Raw genomic sequence first — 17,431 nt, forward strand, 5'->3', positions numbered from 1 at the left:
CCAGGAGGTCATTCTTCAAGGTAAAGAGGTTCATGGAGATCCATGACCTCTTCTACAAGTGGAGTAGGCATCTTAATGTATGGCTTCAATCTTTGACAATTGACCTTAAATGTAGCACCCGTACTTGAATTGAGGACTTCAACAACTCCATGAGGATAAACTTTTTGAATAATATAGGGGCCATCCCATCTAGAACGCAACTTACCTAAAAAGATATGCAAACGAGAATTGTACAACAAAACTTTCTGGCCTACCTCAAAAGATTTTCTCAAAATGTGCCTATCATAGAAAGCCTTGGTTTTTTTCTTGTAAATCCGGGCATTCTCATATGCCTCATTCCTAAGCTCTTCCAACTCAGATAGTTGGAGTTTCCTATGGGCACCTGCAATGGGTAGGTCAAAGTTAAGCTTCTTGATAGCCCAAAAGGCCTTGTGCTCAATCTCTACAGGTAAGTGATATGCCTTTTCATATACCAGATGGTATGGAGATTGACCAAGATCGGTCTTGAAGGCTGTCCTATGGGCCCACAATGCATCTACCAACCGGTTAGACCAATCCTTACGGTTCGGGTTGATGGTTTTCTCAAGAATTTACTTGATCTACCTATTTGAAACCTCAACCTGGCCACTGGTCTGGGGATGGTAGGGTGTGGCCAACTTATGGATGACACCATACTTTCTCATGAGGGCCTCAAAAGGCCAAGTACAAAAATGCTTACCCCGATCACTAATGATAGCCCGGGGAGTACCAAAACGGGAGAAGATGTTCTCCTTCAGAAATTTCACAACCACCTTGTGGTCATTGGTCTTACAAGCAACTGCCTCAATCCATTTGGACATATAGTCCATAGTAAGTAATATGTACAGGTTACCAAAAGAGTTAGGGAAAGGTCCCATGAAATCAATACCCCATACATCAAATACCTCAACCGCCAGAATTGGGTTGAGGGGCATCATATTTCTCTTAGTAAGACACCCTAAAGATTGGCATGAAGAACATGCCTTGCAATAAGTAAAAGCGTCTTTAAATAGACTAGGCTTATAAAATCCACACTGTAAAACCTTGGCCGCAGTCTTATTAGGCCCATGGCCTCCACAAGCCTGATCATGGCAAAAAGATAAGACAGATTGTTGCTCATGATCAGGGACACATCTCCGGATTACTTGATCCGGGCAGGTCTTAAAAAGATAAGGATCATCCCAAAAGAAATACTTAACTTGTGAAAAGAAATAATTCTTATCTTGGGTGGACCAATGTGCAGGTGTCACACCCGTAATCAGATAATTAACAATGTCAGCAAACCAAGGTTCACTAGACACTGCCATCAGATACTCATCAGAAAAATTCTCGTTGACTGGAGAATTAACAATCAAGGAATTAGGCAGCCGGGATAGATGGTCTGCAACCAAATTTTCACACCCTTTCTTATCCCTAATTTCAAGATCAAATTCTTGTAACAAAAAGACCCACCTAATGAGGCGAGCCTTGGCATCTTTCTTCTACAAAAGATATTTGATAGCTGCATGGTTAGTATAAACAATCACATGTGATCCAACCAAGTAGGGCCTAAACTTCTCTAAAGCAAACACAATAGCTAAAAATTCTTTCTCAGTAGTGGTATAATTAAGTTGTGCATCATTAAGAGTCCTACTCGCATAATAAATCACATGGGACAATTTGTTGATTCTTTGCCCAAGAACAACCCCTATAGCAAAATCAGAGGCATCACACATAAGCTCAAATGAAACAGTCCAATTTGGAGTTTGAATAATGGGGGCTGAGGTCAAAGCTCTTTTCAATTGCTCAAAACTATCATGACACTCAGAAGAGAAATCATATGGACAATCCTTTGCCAAAAGAGAAGTGAGAAGTCTAGCTATTTGGCTAAAGTCCTTGATGAATCTCCTGTAAAAACCTGTATGACCAAGAAAAGATCTAATGTCCTTCACACTCTTGAGTGGTTGTAAATTGGCAATAAGGTCCACCTTAGATCTATCAACCTTGATCCCTTCTTTAGACACAATATGACCAAGAACTATGTCTTGCTTCACCATGAAGTGGCACTTCTCCCAATTCAGGACCAAGTTCTTTTCTATGCATCTTTTAAGAACCAAAGAGAGATAATGCAAGCAATTAAAAAAAGTAGAGCCGTGAATAGAAAAATCATCTATAAACACCTCTAGGAAGTGCTCTACCATATCAGAAAAGATACTCATCATGCACCTTTGAAATGTAGCAGGGGCATTGCAAAGCCCAAAAGGCATACGTCGATAAGCAAAGGTTCCATAAGGGCATGTGAAAGTAGTCTTGTGTGTTGGTCCTCTAGAGCAATGAGAATTTGGTTATAGCCTGCATAACCATCAAGAAAATAATAATATTTATGGCCAGCTAGTCTCTCTAACATCTGATCAATAAAAGGCAAGGGGAAGTGGTCCTTCCAAGTTATCGCATTCAATTTCCTATAGTCAATGCACACTCTCCATCCCATTTGGATACGAGTTGGAATCAACTCATTATTGGCATTCTCAACTACAGTGACTCCTCCTTTCTTAGGCACAACCTGCACAGGACTCACCCATTCGCTATCAAAAATAGGATAAATGATGCCATGATCCAAGCATTTTAGGATCTCTTTCTTGATTGCCTCTTTCATCACAGGATTAGACCTCCTTTGGGGTTCCTTAGAAGGTTTGGAACTCTCCATCAGATGTATATGATGTTGAACAATTGAGGGGCTAATACCTTTGATGTCAGACATGGTCCAACCTATGGCTTCCTTATGGTCCTTTAGAAGCTTAATCAACTCTTTTTCCTGAATAGAAGTCAAATCAGAAGCAATAATAATAGGAAGAGTATGATCATGTCCTAAGAAGGCATACTTGAGGTTGGAGGGCAATGCCTTCAACTCTAATGTGGGGGGCTCAATAATAGACGATTTGGGAATGGAAGTGGATAGGGGTCCAAGAGGCTCCAAAGGTGGTTGGATGCTCCAGACCTCAGATAAGGGGGTATCATCAACACCCTCCAATTCTTACATACATTCTTGAAATCCCGAATCAAAATCAATATCAAAGAACGTATCAATATCATCGAAAAATCCTTGAAGCATATGCACCTTGTCATCCATATCAGGCTGCTTGCCCAATCTAAACACATTGAAGTCAATAAAAGTATTGCCAAAAGATAATTTCATGAGACCATTCCTGCAATTGATTAAAGCATTACTGGTAGCTAGGAATGACCTACCCAAGATGATAGGGATTTGGTCCTTGAAGTTGGTAGTAAGTTGGGTATCTAAAACAATAAAGTCCACAGGAAAAATAAATTTCCCAACCTTCAACAGGACATCCTCAATCATTCCCTTAGGAACTTTAACCGATCGATCTGCAAGCTGAAGAGTGATTTTGGTGGGTTGCAGTTCTCCCAATCCCAGTTGTTGGTAGACATGAAAGGGTAAGAGGTTCACACTTGCACCAAGGTCCAATAAGGCATGATCAATAGTAGTATTGCCTATAGTGCAAGAGATGGTGGGGCTGCCAGGATCCTTATGCTTGGCTGCTACTGGCTGCGAGATGAGAGAACTGATGTTAGCAGCCAAGAATGCCTTTTTGGGCATAGTGGTGGTCCGCTTTTGGGTGCATAAGTCTTTGAGGACTTTAGCATAAGCGGGGATCTAGGCAATGACATCCAACAAAGGGATATTCACCTGAACCTGTTTGAACACATCTAATATTTTCTCCACAGAAGAAGATTTCTTACTAACCAACATATTTGGGAAAGGGGCAGGTGGGGTATAAATTCTTTCAGGGTTGGGCTTTTTAACTTCCTCAATAGAATCCTCTTTGGTTTCCTCAACCGAATCATCTGGAATATTTTCAGGTTCATCAGACGAACCTGGAACAGTAGGCACTTCAATGGCCTCTTCAAAAGGGGGAGAGTCAACAGGAGTATGCGATGGTAAAGACTGAGGGGCACTAGCCTGTTGATACTCACGACCACTCCTTAAAGCATAAATAACATTTACCTGTCTGGAGGGCCCTTGGTGCTGTTGGCCTTGTGCAACATTGGTTGGAGGAGCTTGGGTACCTTACTGAATATGAACCTGATGCCTAGGATTTGGCTCAGGTTGGCTAGATAACTTCCCTGTTTCCCTCTCATACAGGATTATGACAAGTTGGGTGAGTTGTTTTTTCATGTTATTGTGGTTTGTCATGAGAAGAGCTATCTTGTTGTCCATCTCATTCAGTCTTGTTGCCTCTCCTGTATTGGTAAACCCTGGGGGTTGCTGATAAGGTGCAAAGAGAGGAGGCCTAGCAGAATTAATAGAAGGTCCTAGATGAGGACGAGGGGGAAAGGGGTTAGGAGACATTCCTTAGCTTTGTGGTGCATAGTTGGGCATTTGAGCACCAACCTGACCTTGATGGTTAAAGTTGAATGGGCTTGCTTGGTTCCCTTGATTCCATGAGAAATTGGGGTGATATCTCCATCCTGGATTGTAAGTATTGCTATATGGGTTGTTTTAGTAGAGAGTACTTACATTCTCAGTGCTGGAATTGCCCACCAAGGTGTTGGGGCATTCCTCAGAAATGTGTCCAGGGGTTTGGCACCAACTGCATACCGACACATGGTCAACCTGATTAACCGAATTAACTGGTATAGACTCTTTAAGAACTATGGACTCCAACCATTTTATAAGACTGTCAAGTTTGGCCTCCTTGACTGGCATACCCTCAATGAGATACCCCTTAGTGATCCTTTCAGCCTCTTGGAAAGATTCCCATGCCCTAGTCTTATCAGCCAAGTTGGTTAAGAATGTCCATGCATCATTCTCCTCAGAAAAAGAAGTAAAGTCTGTTGGACACATAGACTCTACAAGTTGCTTGGTCTGATAATCAATACCCTCATAAATAATTTGGCATAACTGCCATAAGTCAAAACCATGGTGAGGGAATTCTAAGAGGAGGTCCTTGAATCTTTCCATGAATTTAGAAAAGGATTCATGTGGTTTCTGCCTGAACTGGAGGATGTCACTTTTAAGCTTATTGGTCTTGTGAAGAGGGAAGAATTTTCTCAAAAAGACAATGGTAAACTCATCCCATGTATTAATGGAGTTTGTTGGCAGTCCATAGAGCCACTTCTTGACCTGGTCTTTCAGGGCAAAGGGTATAAACCTAAGCCTAACTGCATCATCAGTCAAATTCTGGACCTTAATTAGAACACAGACCTCCTCAAATTCCCTAAGGAAGAGATATGCATCCTCATTAGCCATCCTATGGAAATGGAGTAGCATGTTGATGAAGTTGGTCTTGAGTTCATAGTTATTCCCTGTAACAACAGGCAGACTAATGCATGAGGGCTGTGCAGCCCTGGTGGGGTAAAACCTATCCTTAAGAGTCTTGGGTTGTTGGTCACTCATGGTCAAAGGTGGTATTCTAATAAGATGATTACTTGAATCATGAGTCCACACCTTAGTTACCTAAATAGATATGAGGTCTCCTTTAGAAAAATTAAAGAAAAATAAAACACTTAAAAAAAAAATAGAAACAAGAGGGAGCCCAAGGTAGATAGTGCATCTCTATCCCTCAAAAAGCGAAATAATGGTTCAAAAGCTGTAAGGATGCCATATAGGTTGACAACAAGGGAACCCGTATAGTCTTCTATAGCCACCTACGTGCGACTCCAAAATGGATTCTGATGTAGAATGGAGGTCTACTATACGTTTATGTTTCCAACACTCTCACTATATCGCTTTCCTGTTATCAAGAATGATCACCTCCAAAGATAAGTCACATGTCAATCCACCCAACCAAGTCAAGATGTAGCATCATAGGTAACTTAATCCTATGAGGGACACCAAAAGATGGAGGGTTGAAGCATATGAAGGACTTTAGATTGGGCGCACACTATTTGAAACAGAAGAGAAACAAGAAGAGGTTTTCAAAAACTGATTTTTTTTTTTTTTCAAAAAAAAAAAGAGAAAATAATAAACTAAAACACTTTGAACTACTTAAAAATCAGATAAATAAAATGGACAATAATCTCCCAGGCAACGGCGCCAAAAACTTGTTTGAGTTAAAATAAAATCGCAAGCGTACGGGTCAATCGTAGCTACAGGTCGAACACGAGGAGGCATACGCCACTCTATTTAACTAACTTCAAAGTAATGCAAAGTGAACCAAATTAAAGTGTTAAATTAAACTAATTAAACTAACGAAAATCAATGCATCCTAACTCAAAAGCATCTAACAAAATTAAGGGATTAAATCGGCATCCTAACACATGAGCATCTAACCTATCAAACTAAAGTGAATTGAAAGGAATAAAAATGCAGCCACACATACTAACCACATAAAAAGAAATAAGGGAATAAAAATGCATCCATAAACCACAACCATATAAAATTAAAATAAAAAAAATAGAGGGGGAAGATGAAGAAGATAGAGAGAGATAGAGGAGATGGAGAATGAGATTGAGAGTTTAGATAGTAAAACCTGGATGTGCTTGCATGAATGTAATTGAAAAGCTTGAATACTTGTATAAACTTACCATGGCCTCCTCTTCTAAATCTTCAAGTCTTGTCATCAATTTAAGAACTTAAACTAGAAGGCTTAAAACCTAAACTAGAATTAAGAAATTACAACCCAATTGAAGACTTAAATTGAAATTAAAGCATAAACTAAACCTATTATAACCATTAACAAAAAATCATAAAAGTAAACTAAAACTTAGAAAAGCCAAAAATCACAAATTAGAAGGAGAAGAAGAGAAGAAATTTCACTAAGTGAATGAGCCATTTTTACAAGAGAGGTAGGGGGTATTTATAGGTGGAAGAGAGGAGAAGAGAGAAGATGGAAGCGTAGGAGAAATATTCCCTAAGAAAAGAGAATATTCTCTTCTCTTTCCTCTTTTACAATGCCTTGAATCCTAAGAAAAAAGAAAAAAAATTGAAAGAAGAAGAAGAGAAGATTGTTTACATAGACCTTCTATTTCTAGAAAAGTAAATTTTCAATTCTAACAAGTGCTTCTTTTTCTTTGTAGATATCTTCTCCAAGCAATAAAATCAAAACCTCTTTGATTTTTCAACCTTCCATAGATGAGAAAATATAAATCTATCCCAAGTAGAATTCCAGAAGTGCCCTTGAGAAGTTGGAGGAGAGAGAGAGTAAGGGTGATGACTAGTATTCCTTCAAGAATAAAATACCCATTCTGTCCTTCAGAAAACGTGGAGCATGGGGTGCTTATATAGGCCTCACCATTGTGTTCCTTGCAAAAAATACCCAAAAGAGACCCAAATTTCGTCTAATTCGGAGTTGGGGAACCCAAGATATCTCAAGTTGAAGTTGAACTATCCAGAGCCTTCCAAATGGAATCTTTCGGATATAGTAAAGTAACTTCTGATAATTCATTAAGGCCCCTGGAATCCAAACCTCCGCTTCACTTTGTCCCCGACCGACTATCAATAATTACAAATAAACCCCTACAGACCATTTTCGTGCGTCGTTACAGAAACAGCCGTAACTTCTTCGTTTCAACTCAGAATCAAGTGTCGTTTGAACCGTTACGAAGCTGACTTGATGGGCTACGCATCCACACTATTCACATCTCTAAAGAGCTTAAAAACATTTCCTTAGCATCATCTCCTCCATTTTCACAAGAATTCACCTAAAATCTAAAAAGTACAAGAAAGCACGGAGTAACTCTGTCCAATGTGGTAAAACGTATGTTTTATGCCCTAGGTTTCACACATAAATGTGCTCATCAGCACCTCACTTCATGGGTTCTCAAGAGCCGCCGCGACCATCAAGAGCTCAATCGACCTGATGGTCACGATCGGATAAGCTCCATGTCAAGCGACGATCCAGGTCAAATTCATGGTAGTACGATTAGTGTTGGCTTTCAACGTCATACTCGGCCGCCCATCATTGATCGCTCTCCAAGCCATCATCTCGCCAACGCACTTGAAGATGAAGTTCTCTACCGAGAACGGTATCGGCGAGTTCCGAGGTGACTAGAAGAAAGCGCAGGAGTGCTATGCTACTTTTGTTAAGCAAAACAAAGGCCATGTCCGAGGAATGGCAATGTACGTCGAGCACCTCCCTGAGGATCAACGGGATGAGCTCATCGAAAGGAGAGGACGACCCATGGAAGACCTGACCCCATTCCCCCTCAGCGAGGAAGACCCAACAAAGGTGGTCCAGCTCGGATCATTATTGAGCGAGGATCAAAGGAATCAGCTCGGAAACTACTTAAAGGCGAACGCCGATGTCTTCACCTGGTCGACTGTCGACATGCCTGGCATATCAAGGCACATAGCCGAGCACCAACTCCACGTGGATCCTAGCCAAAAGTCGATCCAGTAGAAGAGAAGGAACTTCCCCCTTGATCGGTAAGCTGCGATCAAAGAAGAGGTGGAGAAGCTTCACCATTCAGGGTTCATCCGAGAAAAAAAATTTCTGACCTGGTTGGCTAACGTCGTCATGGTCCCTAAGCAGTACGGGAAGTGGAGAATGTGTGTCGACTACACCGACCCCAACAAGGCTTGTCCGAAAGACGAGTATCCGCTACCTCGGATCGACTTCTTGATTGACGCTATGGCAAGGCACGAAATGCTAAGCTTCATGGATGCATACTCCGGCTACAACCAAATCATGATGCATATGGAGGATGAGTCATACACGACATTTTGAACTGACCAAGAAAATTTTTGCTATAAGGTCATGCCGTTCGGATTGAAGAACACAGGAGCGACATACCAGCGGCTCGTAAACTATATATTCCACGAGCAGATCGGAAGAAACATGGAAGTCTACGTGGATGACATGTTAGTAAAGAGCTTGAAGGCCGAGCACCAATTGGCCGACCTAGAAGAGGCCTTTGGTGTATTGAGGAAGAACTAAATAAAATTGAACCCCGCCAAGTGTGCATTCGGCATAACTTTGGGAAAGTTCCTCTGCTTCATGGTCTCTGTTATGGGCATTGAAGCCAATCCGATAAAAATCAAGGTCATCCAAGAGATGAGCCCTCCAAGGACGATCCGAGAAGTGCAAAGGCTAAATGGGCGAGTGGCAGTGTTTGCATGATTCATGTCGAGGTTGGGCGATAAGTGTCTGTCGTTCTTCAAGGCCCTCAAGAACATCCGGAACCCGAAGGACTTCGTCTGGTCGGACGAGTACCAATAATCTTTTGAAGAGCTAAAGAAATACTTGGAGAACCAGCCTCTTCTCAACCGACCCGAGCCAAAAGAGGAGCTTTAAGTTTACTTAGCTACCACCCCGGTGGCAGTCAGCGCGGTGTTGGTTAGGGAAGAAAGCCGAGCTCAGAAGCCTATATACTACATCAACCATGTTCTTGGCGACATCGACATGAGATACTCCAAGTTCAAGAAGATAGCTTTCGCCCTTGTCACGGTCGCGAGAAAGCTAAGGCCATACTTTCAAGCTCATCCGATATCAGTGCTGACCGACCAGCCTCTCAAGAAGAAATTGCACAAGCCCGACGTGTCAGGTCGGCTGATCACCTGGGCGGTCGAGCTGACTGAGTATGACATAAGCTATAGCCCAAGAACCACGATCAAAGGACAAGCCCTGGCCGACTTCGTCGCCGAGTGCATAATGCCCGACCTCAAGGTCGAGGAAGAGAAGACAGCAGAAGAGGTCAATGGAGAAGCTAAGGCCGACCCGACCTGGACCATGAACGTTGACGGCTCGAGCAACCCCGGGGGAAGCGGGGCAGGGCTGATCCTGGTGAGCCCTGAGGGCTTTCACGTCCAATATGCCCTAAGGTTCAAGTTCTCAGCCTCAAACAATGAGGCCGAGTATGAGGCCCTCCTGGCCGGACTCCGAGTCAGCAGAGCCATAGGCATAAAGCGATTAAAGTTATAAGGAGACTCCCAACTCGTGGTCAACCAAGTCAACGGAGACTATGAGGCGAAAGATGAAAGGATGATAGCTTACCTGAATCGAGCACGAGATCTGATCTCTAAGCTTGAGCACTTTGAGATGACCCGAGTATCGAGAAAGGAGAACGCGATGGCAGACTCCTTATCAAAGTTGGCCGAGGCTGACCTCCAACATCTGAGCCGATCAGTATACATAGAAATCCAAGAGAGGCCCTCATTACAGGAGGAAAGCGTCAAACACATTGTGGAGGATGGACCGACCTGGATGGACCCCATTGTCAACTACTTGGAGAATGACCAACTCCCGGAGAATCGAGATGAAGCAAGGAAAGTCAAAATTCGAGCTGCCAAGTACACCATGATCGACAAGGTGCTCTATAAGAAAGCCATCTCAATGCCCCTTCTCCGATGTCTCAGTCCGAAGGGAGCCGAGTATGCCTTAGCCGAGGTACATGAAGGAATATGCAGAAGCCATATGGGTGGCTGAGCTCTGGCATACAAGATACTACGACAGGGATTTTATTGGCTGAGAATGTAAGAAGAGACCATGAAGTATGTGAAGACATGCAAAAAATGTCAGCTCTTCACACCAGTACCAAGCCGACCTGCAACAAAGCTGACCCCAATGCTGAGCCCGATCCCCTTCGCTATGTGGGGGATGGATATTCTCGGGGATTTCACCCCGGCATTAGGGAATCAAAAGTATGTGGTCGTGACAATCGACTACTTCACCAAGTGGGTCGAGGCTGAGCCCTTGGCAACCATCACCGAGAAGAGCATGGAAAAGTTCTTTTGAGATAAGGTCATCTACCGGTTTGGACTACCAAAAGTGCTCATCACGGACAATGGCGCGCAATTCAACAACCCGACCTTCTGAGAGTTCTGCGAGCACTTCTATATTGACTTTTGACCAGTCTTGGTAGCTCATCCACAAGCAAATGGACAAGTAGAAGTGTCCAACTGAACATTATTCGCCGTCATCAAGAGAATGTTGGATGAGGCCAAAGGAAGATGGGTGGAAGAGCTCCCAAGTATCCTATGGGCATATAGGACGACTATAAGAATGCCAACTGGGGAGAGCCCTTTTCGGCTAGCATATGGGACCGAGGCCCTCACCCCAGTCGAGGTCATGGTATCATCATACCGAGTGCTCAATTTCAATGAGAAGACCTATGAAGATGGGCTGAGAGCGAACCTTGATTTCCTCAACGAAGTTAAAGAAAATGCCCTACTCCGGAACACAACATACCAATAGAGGACGACAAAGTACTATGACTTAAGGGAAAAAAGCGGCACTTCCTTCAGGGGGACCTCGTCCTCAAAAAGCTCAGCGCGTCCTAGCCAAGGCAACAAGGAAAGTTAGCACCAAATTGGGAAGGCCCGTACATAGTCTCCAAGCAAATTCGCCCAGGGATGTATCGCTTGCAGACTCCGGGGGGGCAAGAAGGTACCAAGACCTTGGAACTCGAAAAATTTGAAGAAATTTTTTCAGTATTTTGCTCGACACAGTTTATGACGAGCATATTTGTATTCGGCTTCGGCCCCGATGTTTGATTCGATAAAATAAAGTCTTTCTCCACCACTTAGCATATTTTCAAGCTTCAAAATTAAGTCGTAAGACCAGTCCTCATAGACCTGGCCGACCTCTAAGATCGACCCTCATAGGTCGGCAACCAAGTCGTAAGACTGGTCCTCATAGACCTGAACAACCTCGAAGACCAACCCTCATAGGTCGACAACCAAGTCGTAAGACTGGTCCTCATAGACCTGGCCGACCTCGAAGACCGACCCTTATAGGTCGGCAACCAAGTCATAAGACGGGTCCTCATAGACCTGGCTGACCTCGAAGACCGACCCTCATAGGTCGGCAACCAAGTTGTAAGACCGATTCTCATAGACCTGGCCGACCTCGAAGACTGACCCTCATAGGTCAGCAACCAAGTCGTAAGACCGGTCCTCATAGATTGGCCGACGTCTAAACCAACAACTACCAAAGCGCGTTACGGTCAAGCTAAACGAAAACTAAATATCAAGTAAAATATCTAAGGCATTGAGCTCGGCCATAGCGTCATCTCGGCAGTATAGCCACTCAAATGGTATCCGACCGGATCTGACGTATGGCATCCATGCTGTTAGGCCGATCGTCCTTGAGCTTGGCTACAAGATCGGGTCGGCAGCTCAATCTCAACATTCAAAACTACAAGGAAAAGCAAAGCAAGCAATTACCAAGCTAAAACACTTAGACAATTTGGAGAAAAAGAGATTTTCATTCAATTCAAGCCGACTGCTCAGCAAGGTTACAAAAGTGGGCAGCTCGGCCCAGCATAAAAAAATAAAAAATAAAAACTTTGCATTTCACTCTCCTCGGTAGCGTTCTTAGAAGCGACCTCAGCGACCTCTACTGTAGTGTGCTCAACAAGGAGGTCTTGGGGCTCAGCGCCAAGGGCGAGGGGATCGGCCTACGTAGGGTCCTCGATTAGCAGAGCCTGTGTGACCTCGGTGCCCTCCTCATCTCCTAATTCCTCAGCCACAGTGGTTGCATCATTGTCAAAGCGTGAGAGATTGAGATTGGGATAGGCAGCCTTGATCTCGGCCAAGAAATCAGCCTGGCCTGCCTTGAAACCATTAGCATAAGGAGGCTTCCTGATCTCATGGCATATGTTAGCATACTCCTTCGATAGGAAGTAGTCATTGATCGCCTCGTCCCGAGCCAGAGCCAGGTCCTCCTTGGCCTTCTCCAGCTGAGCCTGCAGAGCCTTGACTTTCTCCTTCTGCCTGGTCACCTCGGCCTTAAAGCCCTTCACCTTAGCCTCGGCGGCGGTGAGCTTCTCCTGAGTCACCCGACTCCTCTGAACGGCCTCCTGAGCATCCTGGTAAGCCTTTTTACATTAGACGCCCAGGGAGTGGTTCTCAGTCAAGAGCCGCTCAAAACGGAGCATGGTCTCCATGGCCTTGGCGAAGCCCTTCAAGAAAACATCTAAACAAAGGTCAGGTCAAACTCCACAGGTCGGATCCAGTCTCAAGAGCCGAACACAATACTTACCATGTTAAAATCCTGGAACAGAGTAGAGAGGAGCTCGGGGTCGAACAGCGCCTCGAGCTTCTCCCTATCAGTCGGGAGCCGACCTGCGTCCAGTCATTCCTTATCATGCGAGGCCGATGCCAAAGTCGAATCCCCTGGGAAGAGGCACCAGGTCTGCCTCAGCAGAACATTGTCGGCCGAGGCCCTTCCCAAGATGTATCGGGAGATGTTGAGGGGTGAGGCCTCGAGCAGAGGACCACCACCCTACAGATTGACCAAGAACTTCTGGTGTTTGATGTCCCTCGGTGGGCTCAGCTCACCCTTTCGACCCTTCCCTCTTCTGGAGTGGCTCAACGGGGCTCTATCCTTCTCGGCCTCGCGGCCGACCACCACGTCAGCTAGGCTCAGAATCGTCGCCTTACCCTTCTACGCCTTGGAAGACTCACCTCGAGGTTTCTTCGCGGTGTTCTTCCTTCTGTCCACAATGGTCTCGACCCTGAGCCAAGCTGAATCCATTGGGGGAATATGGCCGACCACTGCAAGAAAGATAAAATGTTAGAAATAAACCAAGAAAGAAAGAAGACTAAGTAAAGGGGTCAGCTCGGGCGACAGAAACGGGCTCAGCTCAGACTCCTACCAGGGGTCATATGCCACCTTTGAAGGAACCCCTCGTCCTGAAGCTGGAGGACATCGAGGGGCTAACGCTGGAGGATCAGGTCGAGTGAGGTCAGCTCATTCTCGGTCAAGGGCAATACCCTGTTGACGTAGTTTAAGTGGATCTCCTTCCACTCGACTCAGAGAGGGCTGTTTGGAATGGAAGCAAAGAAAAAATGAGGTTTCCAATACTTATTGAAGCTCGGCGTATCGACCAAAAACTTAGGGCCGCACTCTTCCCAGATCGGTGACTAAAATAGTACCACCCCTTCTCTAGCGACTTCTTCAAGAAAAGGAGCAGAGAGAAAAGCGCTACGCTTACACCTCGGCCCATCTCGTAAAATAGGGCGTAGAAGCCATACACGGCCAGCCAAGAGTTCGGCACCAGCTGACCTGGGGACAGGTGGAAGTGGTCCAAGATCTGGTCCACCAGGTGGAGGACGGGGAGCCTGAATGCATACTTGAAGGGCAACTCGTACAAAGCCACCTCGCAGGGCCTGATATAGCAGGCCATCTCCCCTGGGTTGGGAGCTCGGAGCTGGATGTTCTCGGGGATGGCATAGGTCGTCCTGAGGTAGTTGAGGTCGGCATCCGGGATCGTGCTCGGGACAGTGCTGACACTCCCTTCTTCGGGTTCAGGGGCATCAGTGGACGAGCTGACCGAACCAACCCCCACTTTGAAGAATTACCCTCACTTGACTCCTCATCATCGGACGAGGACGATCCGGAGCTCTCGGCTCGGTCTCCGGGAATTGGTTGGGCCACGAGGCCGGACTCCAGAGGTAATGGAAGCTCGGCAACTTCGGCCTGACGAGGCTCCACTACACCGGGCTCATCCGAAGTCAAGCCCAACAAGTCTATTGTGGGAGAATGAGCGGGGAGCTCTCGGCTCAGACTCGAGCCCTCTGCCGCCCCGACGAGCAGCTCGCCTATATGATTGCTACCAACTGACATACTGGGCGGAGAGGACTTACTGGTTGAAGAAGAGCTAAAGATGAGCTGAACACGAACGAAACAAAAGCCGAACTAAGCACGAACTAGAAAGCACCGAGCACTGTAGGGCTGAGAAATCTGAGCTTGACGAGAAGTCAACAACTTAAAGCAGTGAAGAATGAACAGGGAGGAGTCGCCTATTTATAACTTTTGGGCTGAACTGATCCAACGGCCAAGGAGAGCTCAGCATGATCCAATGGTCCAGATCAAAAGACGATTCGAATTCTAGAGCTCATTTTTAGAGATGGATAACGGGGCGCTGGCAGCTCAACTGTCAGACTGTACAACGTCATGTCGCCGACAAAGTAAGGTCGGGCCGACCACAAGATAAACCAGCCGAGCTGACCAGAAGACTTCACTCATCAGCACTGGACAGACCCCTGATGAGTGGGGGGGCCCGTGATACAACATAAAATCACCTCACCAATCAGAAGCTGCCACGTGGCCGAGCCGGGGTCATCCCATGAACCGAACTGAGCTTAATCAGAAACTGGGCCGACCTGATCTCCGTCATATCGCATGGATGGGCCAAGCACTCTGCAGAGCCCACGACACATCATCCATGCCGACCACCTTAGCCGAGCATACACAAGACGGCCTAGGCCGAGATAGCTAATGAGCTCGACCTCCCTGGCCGAGCATACATAGGACGGCCTAAGCCGAGGTAACTGATGAGCTCGTCCTCCCTGGCCGAACATACACAGGACGGTCAAGGCTGAGGTGACTGCCGAGATCGACCTCCCATGACCGACCTCCATGGCCGAGCCCTCCATCAAGGTCATCACAACGGCCTGCCAAGAATCGCGGAGCCACGACACCACCGCCCGAGTATCCCGGAATAAGGATCGAGCCATGATCCCAACGCGATACGGAATCACACTTTACATGGACTCTTACCTTAATAAGAGTCCGACCCCAAAAATAACTCTCCACTTTGCTCTACGCGAGGGAGCCTTCCAAAAGAAGAACTCCTACCATACTAGGACTCTCCCAACCGCCTCACCTCATCCACGCTCTATAAATACCCAGGTATGGAGCACAATTCAAAACCTTACTTTTCACTAGCTGTTACGCTGTCGCATTGGAGACCTAACTTGAGCGTTGGAGATTCCTAGACCAGAGCCACATCAGCTCTTTTGCGCTCACTCGATTTTTTGTAGGCTCATCCGTGGGCGAACCGGACACCGGAGGTTTCCACACGCAACACACCCTTCCCTTTTCCTCTATAGTCACTTCCGCTACCCACCGAAATCAAATTATTAAAGACAAACAGTAAACGCGAAGCAAATCAAAATAGCCACGCAAGCAAAGCAAAAGCGAAGAAGAAGAAAAGCAAAAATCTCTCTAAACACAACCAAACAGTCCAACCTGTAACCTTTTAAGTCATCGCCTCCTCTCTACTCCAAGATCGGAGCTTTCAGTCCCCAGAAGACTAATTAGACACATATTTGATTCATTCTGAGATGGGTTCTGCATCTACCTTCCCTCTCCCCTCACAACTGAAACCATCTCTCTGGGAACAAAAGGGTTCTCTCTTCATCTATGACAAAAAGCCCAGGAAGAACCGATCACTTGTTCCAGTAAAAATTCGTTTTGGGATTTCTCCTTTGTTTCTCCTTGAAGTTTTAATTAATTTCTCGAGGGTTTTACTTTGATCAAAGAGTTGCACGGCTTTTTGGGCGGCGTCTTGAAGCATCAAGTCGAAGGTACTGTTCTTAGGAGTAGATGAAAAGAAACACCCAGGAAATCTTCCGAGAACTTATACGCTCACCCATAGTGACATTACCTCTAAACTCACACTCGTTATCTCTCAATCGATCAACAATGCTCAGGTATCTCTCAATTCCATTTATGGTTATTGGGTATTTTTTAGAATGATTTGATTAATTTCATGGGGGAAAAAAAGGGGATCTTCGATAAAGACAAAAATTTGGTGCTTTGTTTTGCAGCTACAGGGTTGGTATAACAGGTTACAGAGGGACGAAGTGATTAATTTCCATTTGACTGATCTCCTTACTATAGAGAAAGGAGGAGAGAAAGGGATGCCTGCAAGTTGCAGGTGGTTTTTTTTTTTTTTACCTTGTAAGGGCAAGTCTGTCAGTTTAAGTCTGATTTTTGACGGTGTTAGTCATAAACTGACGGACCGCAGAATTTTTCAAAATTGGGGGGTAAAAATATCCTTTTATCAAACGTCAGGGGTGATATGTGTAAATTTCCCAACAAAAAAAGCTGATTTGTCATCTAGGCAGGGTGAAAAAAACCAAAAAAAAAAAATAGTTGTCACATAGCCTGGAATTAATAAGGTTTAAATTTGTCATTTTATCCAAGCATGAGGTGGAGATTATTCTAGCTATCTTTCTGTTTTCATTGTTTTAAATTTTTCATTAATCTCAGGAGATTCAAGTCAGAATATTTGAGTAAGGGAGGAAGTTTATATTTTAAGATTTAACGGTACGCTTAGGGTTCTTCATTGATACTGTGAGAGGTAGATTTAGATTTTAGGTTCACGTTTAAGGTTTCAACTTTCATGGAGATTAAAAGGTTTAGGGTTTCAAGAGACAGGATGTCATGAAGAAGATCCCATCAATCTCATCGCAATAACTCAGATCGACCCCAAATTCTTACCTAAAAAAAAAAAAAAGATCGACCGCAGTCCCCAAACGAAGAAGAGTGAATTGAAAGGGGCCAAAAAAGAGGAGTGAATTATTGACAAAAATTTTTTCTTTCATCCATCAAGGGAAAACAGAAGAAGAAGAAGAAAGAAGAGAAAAAGTACAAGCAGAACAGGCACGAGCACAGAAGGGAATAGATCGAATAGAGTACACGTAGAGGTGAAGCACGATCGATGACGATGATGATGATGA

Source organism: Telopea speciosissima, chromosome 6, assembly GCF_018873765.1.
Source record: "Telopea speciosissima isolate NSW1024214 ecotype Mountain lineage chromosome 6, Tspe_v1, whole genome shotgun sequence".
Classification (NCBI taxonomy): domain Eukaryota; kingdom Viridiplantae; phylum Streptophyta; class Magnoliopsida; order Proteales; family Proteaceae; genus Telopea; species Telopea speciosissima.